Source organism: Nycticebus coucang, chromosome 5, assembly GCF_027406575.1.
Source record: "Nycticebus coucang isolate mNycCou1 chromosome 5, mNycCou1.pri, whole genome shotgun sequence".
NCBI lineage: Eukaryota > Metazoa > Chordata > Mammalia > Primates > Lorisidae > Nycticebus > Nycticebus coucang.
Window position 1 is genome coordinate 137783216 of NC_069784.1, and position 7720 is coordinate 137790935.

The following is a 7720-nucleotide window of genomic DNA, read 5'->3' on the forward strand; positions in this document are numbered from 1 at the left end:
TTCTTGGCTTTACCTAAGGAAACATACAGAAGGCTTTCATTAATGCAGAATAGCCTGTGACTGCGGAATAATATTTTCCCTAGCAGAAGCCAAGTATTGCTTATATTATATTGTTCTAAGCTTGAATTTCAGTTAGTGATTAACATAGGAAGGGACCATGAAATTGAAGGGTGGGTGGAGTGCGGTGGCTCATGCCTGTAATCCTAGCACTCTGGGAGGCTGAGGCAGAAGGATCACTTATGCCCAGGAGTTCAAGACCACCCTGAGCAAGACCCATCTTTACCAAAAAATAGAAAAACTATCTGGTCCTTGTGGTGGGGGCCTGTAGTCCCAGCTACTTGGGAGGCTGAGGCAACAGGATGACTTGAGCCCAGGAGTTTGAGGTTGCTGTGAGCTATGATGCCACAGCATGTTACCTAGGGTGACAAAATAAGACTCTCTCTCAAAAAAAAAAAAAAAATTAAAGGCTTCCTCCTCCCTCCCCCCCATATATGATGGGATATTTCTGTACTAGGTCAAAGAAATTCTTTAAGTGCCTTTCAAGATATTTTGTATTGAGTACCGGCACAGAACAAGGAAAGGCTGGCATGTAATGTGGAGGGGTCGCTTTCTAGGAGAGTGTGAATTTATCAAAAGAATGGAACTCCTTCTATTAAACAAAAAAATGCTCTTGCATTGAAATAAATCAGAAGCCATGTTCATGGTTGCCGAGATTAAAATCCTCATCACACAGAATGGTTCAAGAACAGTGCATCTATTGGCATGTAGGTCATGAGTTTGCCGGAGGTGTTATGTTGCATTTGCTACAGGCAGATGCCTGGGGGAGTCTGACTGCTTAGCAGATGGCTTTGCTGGGAGACTTTTCTTCTGCATTTGGTTCCTTGAATCAATCAAACCTTCTGTAAAGTTCTTAGTTCTTCAAAGCAGAGAAGGAAGGGAGGAGAGGAAAGATGAGAATAAAAAAAAAAAAAGAGCTTCCCTGCAGGTACAGCTAAGACACGTGTGAATAGATTCCTTTAACCGGATCTCTTCAAGGACTTAGGTCTCTTTGACTATTTCTCCTTTTAGGTTCAAGCTTTTATTCTTTCAAAGTAAGAAAAAAAAACTATAAAAACAAAACAGAAGCTAGTATAGAGTCTAGACATTTAATACGTTTTAAGCTTTTGGCATTTTAAGCATGTAGAGTTTTTAAAGATATGAAAATGACACTATTCATTTCAGACTGAACAACCGTGTGTGGTTGCCAGCTCTGGCCGACCCAGAGCCAAGTTAGAGCCGGGATTCTGCTGCCTGCCTCACACTGCTCTGTGGCCACTTTCCCTCTGGAAGGGTGGAAGTGATGTCTTCAGAGATTTCCCTGTCTACAAAATGACCTCAAAATTATCTCTGAAGAAGAATCCTTTCTGAAGGAAATGAGCCATCTCCCGAGGGAGACGAGAGGAACTTTGCCAACATTTTCCCCAACTTCTGTGATTTGTCTTCTGGCAAGAGGATATGGTGAGTGCAGGGGTCACTTCACTATTCTAGAAGGCTCACCTGTAGCCCAGTTTGGAAACAATGGTTTGTCCTTGATCCAAAATTTTTACAGAATCTCTTAAACATGCTATTTACAGTTCAACACAGATTAATGCAAACATTACAGTGAAAGTGCTATAAAGACTCCCCTGGGTTTTTCTGTTTGAGATATGAGTATTTAGAAATTTTATAGAAAAAGGGCAAGAGTTCCTGCAGAGTTTTTTGCTCTTTCTCAATGTTCACAAGTTTTAGTTATGTCATAAAATGTGTATTTCTTATAGTCTTGTTGCAATAGAGCATTTATAAAACCCCTGTGATCCCTGAAAGACATGACAACTGGTGTGGGCTTCTAAGTACTCACACATGATGGACTAGGCTACAGAAATTGCATAATAAAGCAAAAGTAAGTGCATACCTGTTCTTATGAAAGAATAAGGCTCTGTTTTAGGGAGTTTATATTTTCAAATTTAATGTTGCATGTAATTGCATAACTTTAATATGAAGAAAAATTATTATCAACGATTTCTCTTGGTCGTGTTAGAAAATTTTTAGTATTCATTTATCTGTCTCTTTATGGGCTTGGCCTGAAATTTTAATATACCACTCTAATGTATCAGTTTTGGGAGAATTAATTACAGTTTAACACACACCCCCCACATGAGAAATACTGAAATTGTTCGAAACTATAATCTATGAACCCAAGTTTTCTACCCTAGAAAATGGTACCAATATATTATTCAATGTAAAAGAACATGGTTGTCTAAGATGACATGGACATCAAATTCCTATGTAGTACTTAGTTATTTATTTAAAATGTTTGGATGGCTGCAATAGTAGCATTTGAAGAAAATATAGGAAAAACAGAAACACATGTGGCCCTGAACGTAAGGAGTTTATATCTAGCTGAGTTCATAGACTGAACATTCAAGACACAACATCAAACGTTTTGAGACAATGTGTAATTATGTGGTGGCCTGTGAGTACCGGGCTCTCAGCCTTCTGAGAACTCAGAACAAAGAGTTTGAAAAGAGAAGGGTGTGGTCAGAGCAAGTGAGCAGCCTGGACTTGAGGGGTTCATCTCACCCATTCATGAGAAATTGGTATGTCAGGGATTTGTGCAAATTTTCCTTGACTCTTTTTTAAAAATTCAATATTTCTAATTCTATACTTTCAGATTTGCAAAAGCAGTGTTTAATTTGATCTAAATTTGCTTCTTTTTAAGGTTCAAGAGGTGTCCCTCAATTCTACCATGTTGGAATAGAGAGTGCCCGATGGAGAGTTCAGGCCTCTCCTGTGCTGTTGCTGAGTCGCGCACAGCAGACAGCATGGTGTGGACCGGGGAGGAGGCGCCAAGCCGGGATGTCCTGTGCTGTTCTCTGGCTGAGCCCTGGGGCTCCGGGCAGGGATACAGGGGACCAGGGGATGGTCTGGATCCAGGCTTAGGACTGGGATCTTTACGAAGATGGGCTTGGTGGGCATCAAGAGGAAAGAAGGCAGGAGCAGAAGGGACCCCTCAGCATTGGGATTTACAGAAGATGTGGATAGAATTGTAGAGACCCCAGTGAAAATTTGTTGGTATAATCCTGGTGGAAAATAATGAGTGCTCGTAATAAAGACAGTGGAATTTTGGGATGGAAATATAGGGCCACTAGCGAGCAACATTTAAATAAACTTGAAAGAACCTGGTAGCTGATTTGGGGGTGAGGGAGCAGAGGCACGCAGCAGGAAGCAGTGGGGCCTGCAGGAGAGCACGAGGCCCAAAGTGGCTTAGGACGTGGAAGCCTCAGCATGGAGCCGTTTCTGAGATGGCCATTTCAGCAGAGTGTGGAGGAGGAAGCAGACGGGCGGTAAGAAAGTAGGGCAGGAGTTTCTGAGTAGGTTTCTAAGAAACTTGGCCTTGACCAAAAAAAGAAAAGGGAGTAGTGGGATCCAGGGAGGTTCCAGCCCAGGGGAATGAGCTGATTTGAGAGCAGAGGGGAGACAGATGATGACAGCGTGCAGGGCACGGATGCCCCAGGGTGGGCAGGGCACGGTGGGGGCTGGGAGTTGAGCTGTGGCTGGAAGGAAAAGCTCTGCCTCCCCAAGCTGCCCTTCCCAGACGATGCACGGTGGGCCTGCCCCTCTCCGGCTTCCGTTCTGGAGCCTGGGGCAGTAACGCCTCCAGTAAGACTGAGTGAAAATGAAGTGCAACAGAGCATGGAACGCGCTCAGCACACCGTCCAGATGGCGGGAGGTGGTGAGGGATAGGGGTGGCACAGTGATGGCAGTGGTAGGGTCCCCTCGTGAAAGGGCCTAGGAGAGCACAGTGGGGATAGGGGGAGGCCCAGAGAAGAGCCCAGTCGGGTTCTGTGTGGCCCCTCTCTGGTCCTTCTCTTCTGCTCATAGTCACACTGTGTGACAACCAGGGTCTGGGCCTCCTGTTAAGGACTGTCGGCTGAAGTCCACAGAGTTGGGGCTCGGGCCTCACGGGGAATATGTGGCCCAGGGCTGAGGGTGTGTCAGGATGGTCAAGGTGCCCCCCCAGCTCTCCCTCTGATGGAAGGAGAGTCAAGGACGCAGTGTGTGGTTGGAACAAAACTTCACACGCTAATGCACCAGGCTGGGCAGAGAAGAGGGGCCCCGGGGCTGGGCCTGGGGCTGCCCCCAGGAGGAAGGACAGGAGAGTCCCCTTCATGGGCACCTGAGGCTTGGCCCAGAGGAGAAGAGGGAGCTGTTCCTGGGCCTGAAGCAGACGTCCAATTCCTACCTTAGCACTGGGAAAGCCTGGGGCCCACAAATACAGGGCTCTTACAGGAGGGGCCTCACCACTTCTGCATACAAGCAGGTGACATTCAAAAAGAAAAAAAAATGGAGACAGAGGAGAAAGAGGCCTGATTATCGAGACACATTTCACAGGCCCCTGGACCACGTGTGTGATCATGTGATCATTCCCGCAGCGACTTCCTCTTAAACAGGCATTTGTGAGGAAAGTCAGCCTGGGTGTGCCCGGCTGCCCGTCCAGGGGCACTTGCTGGCCCAATTTAAAAATATGGTGTCCTCTGAGTTGGTGACCTGCAAGGTGTCTCGTGGGGATCTCTTTATTTTTATAAATAGCCAAAACTTTTCCTTAGAAAAATGCTCATTTCTTTCCTGTGTCGTCAACGTTAGATGCTCGTCAAGGAAAGTTAGTCCATTTTCAATAAAAGACAGCATTTGCTTTTGTCAGACCACGTGTTCTGCCACCCGCTCCCTTCCCTTCCTTCGAGCGTGCATGTCCTGCTCGGGAAAGTTCCTTTCCGAATTTCTTCGAAACAACACCTCTTACGGCACAGTGGAGAAAGCGTTTCTCAGCTGTTGGGCTGTTTTGTTTCCTGCTCATCCTAGGAGTACAGGTCAGGCACGATCACATCCCCTCTCCTGGACTGATGTTCACCTAACGCATTTTGGCAGGGGGCTGCCAGTCTCAGCCTCTTGACTGTCACATACTTTTCTAATCAATCAGGAATTAGGTGGCAAATAAAATCAGAACAAAAACAAAACCCTGCTAGTGGACGCTAAGTTCGTACACACAAAATACAATGAGTGACTACGATGGTGCCAGGACAGCGGCGCTGGAGGGGGCCCCTGGAAGTCCTCTGGTCTGTCCCGGCCTGGGGCATTTCACGTGATTTTTGTCACTGGGCAAGCTCATAGCCATCCCTTCCAGGGCAGCTCAGATGTCCCTAGATCACCCTGTCTTGAGTGTCCAGCCCCCCTCTGGTGGCCTCACAGCTCTTTGCTTGCATCTTGGAAAGTATTTGACACAGAGAACTGGCTGCCAGCTCTGGCTCCAGGAGGGAAAGGCCGTCATTTATTAGTGTTTTCCCAGTTCCCACTATAATAGTTAACCTGGGACTGTCATATATCAGCATAATAAACATGTTTGCGTCCTCACTGTATTGGCAGATTTTATGCAACTGAATTCTAGAAGGTTAAAACGCCTGTCTTCCATTAATGAGTGGTGATGTTATTACATGTGCATGTTCTGCAGAAATACATTTATCCTAAACCAGACGTTTTTCACTCACACAGAAGTCCTTTAATTGGATCATTAGCAATTCCCAGCTAAAGTGTCCCTTCATGCTGCCTTCAGAATCTCTGTAGTGTCAGCTAATCAGAGAACTAAGGAATTGACGTGTTTACTGCCACGAGGCCAAGGCCCAGCCAAGAAACTTGCTGTCATGATGCCACCATTTCTGCTGAGCACCTGAGTCCCTGGCACTGTCCATGGTAGAGGGCTGAGTCCTGGCCAGTTTCTCCAGCCTGACGTGGCCATGGCTGTCCCTGGCCCAGGAGGCACAGAGAGGGCTCTGCTGTGGCCCTCAGGTGGCATTTGCTTTTGTCAGAGCACATGCTCTAAGCACGGAAACTCCTGCAGCCCCCATGCCCTCCTCTGCCTCCTCAGCCCTCTGATGTGGCTGTGGGGAGTAGAGGGCTGGGGTTGGGTGCTGGGAGGTTTGAACAATCATCAGTCAGGGAAATGAGGGTGTGGAGAGATCAGAACATGTGCAACACCTGGGGCATATCCAAACTTCCTGCTCACCCTGACCTTCTGAACCAGCCCCTAAATAGCCTGCTATTGCATGTGATTCCCAAATCAGGGAGTTTTAGCGGAAAGTTTAGGTGTAAGGGTGATGGCATCATCAACTGTGCTCGAAGTCCCAAGAACAATTTTTATTTCCTGCTCGTTTCTTTTCTTTAGAGTTCTTTACATGGGCCCAGCCTGGGCTTGAGCCCGTGGAGAGGGCAGGGATGGTGAGCACCCCTGCGCCCTGTCACCCCCAGACTCATTCTCAGTCCCTTCCATGGCAGGGCCTCTGAGATTCCGCATGAGCACCTCAGACCTCCACCTTATCCTTTCCCCAGCACTCTTAGTGTTGAGAATCACACTCAGTCTGCCCACCGAGAATGCCAGAATAGAAGACGGACCTGCAGCTGGCCTGCTCTGGCCGTCTCTTTGGCCTGAGCTCATCTGCATGTGACTGTGCACTCAGTTGGGCACCAAGGGGAAGCAGGACGATCCAGTGGCCTATGTGAACCCAATAGCAATAGCAATGGTCAAGGGGTCCAATCCAGTCTTCAGGGCCAACAATTCAGGATTATCTGATCGACCAAGGCCTACCTAGGAAGAAGCAAAAGAACAACTAGAAAAGAAAAAGAAAGGTTCCAAGACTTTGGCTGAAGAAGAAAAAATGAATGAGAACTGGAAGAAAGAACTAGAAAAACAAAGGGAGAAATTGTTAAGTGGAAGTGAGAGCTGATCCAAAAGAGACAGAGAAAGAAAAAAGAGAGAAATCTGGTAGGCGTTCGCCTTCTTCTTCCTCAAGCTCCAATTCTTCCAGCAGTTCTTCAGATTCTGAAGATGAGGTCAGGAAACAAGGAAAACAGAGAGAGAGAAAGAAGAACTTCTGAAAGTTCCATGGCAGCAACTGAATCAGACAGTGAGGATAGTTTAAAAAAGAAAAGGAAGTCAAAGGATACGACTGATAAAGAAAATGTTAAAGGACCCAGCAAAAAAAGAAAGATATGTCAACCTTCATCATCTGAATCCTTATCGGAATCAGATTATATTGAGGATATACGAGCAGAAAAGAAGAAAAAGAGTGAAGAATGAGAAAACGCAACAGAAAACACAAAGAAGAAAAAGAAACATAAGGAACACCGTGAGAAGAAGGCTGCAAGTTCAAGGAAAAATCAGGGTTCCCTTATAAAAGAAAGTGCAATGTCTAAGGAAATTTCCTACGACATATTTACTAAAATGCATGAATTTTCTTATTTTTAGAATTATTCCTGGACCATTCAGTAGCCACACAGAGTTGGCTGTGTGAAAGGGCCATAATACTGCCTGCTGCTTGAACATCTAGTTTTTCTCTTGCAGTGCTTGATGATTGACTCTGGCAGATAACACCTTGCAGTTGTACTAGTGGTTGAGATATAGTATTTGGGAATAAAATTAATATATGTGACTAGAAATGAACAATGATAAACCAATAAAAATTGCATCTGGATACATCTTTAAGCTGTAATCAGATATGGCCAGGAGGCTCTAGTTAAAATTTTTGAAGTAAGGATTACATTGATATTTTAAAATCCTTACTCTGTAGATAGGCGTATTTTAATTTTTCCCCTTTGTATACTTTTTATTTATCTGGGGAGGAGCTAGTAGGGTTGGGGGTGGTGGTTTGCT

The 7720-nt window shown here is 45.7% G+C and overlaps 1 pseudogene; it reads left to right on the top strand.

Moving 5' to 3' along the window:
• Positions 1-5072: 5072 nt before the first annotated feature.
• Positions 5073-7315, top strand: LOC128585598 (protein FAM133B-like; annotated as a pseudogene).
• The last annotated feature ends 405 nt before the right edge of the window (positions 7316-7720 follow it).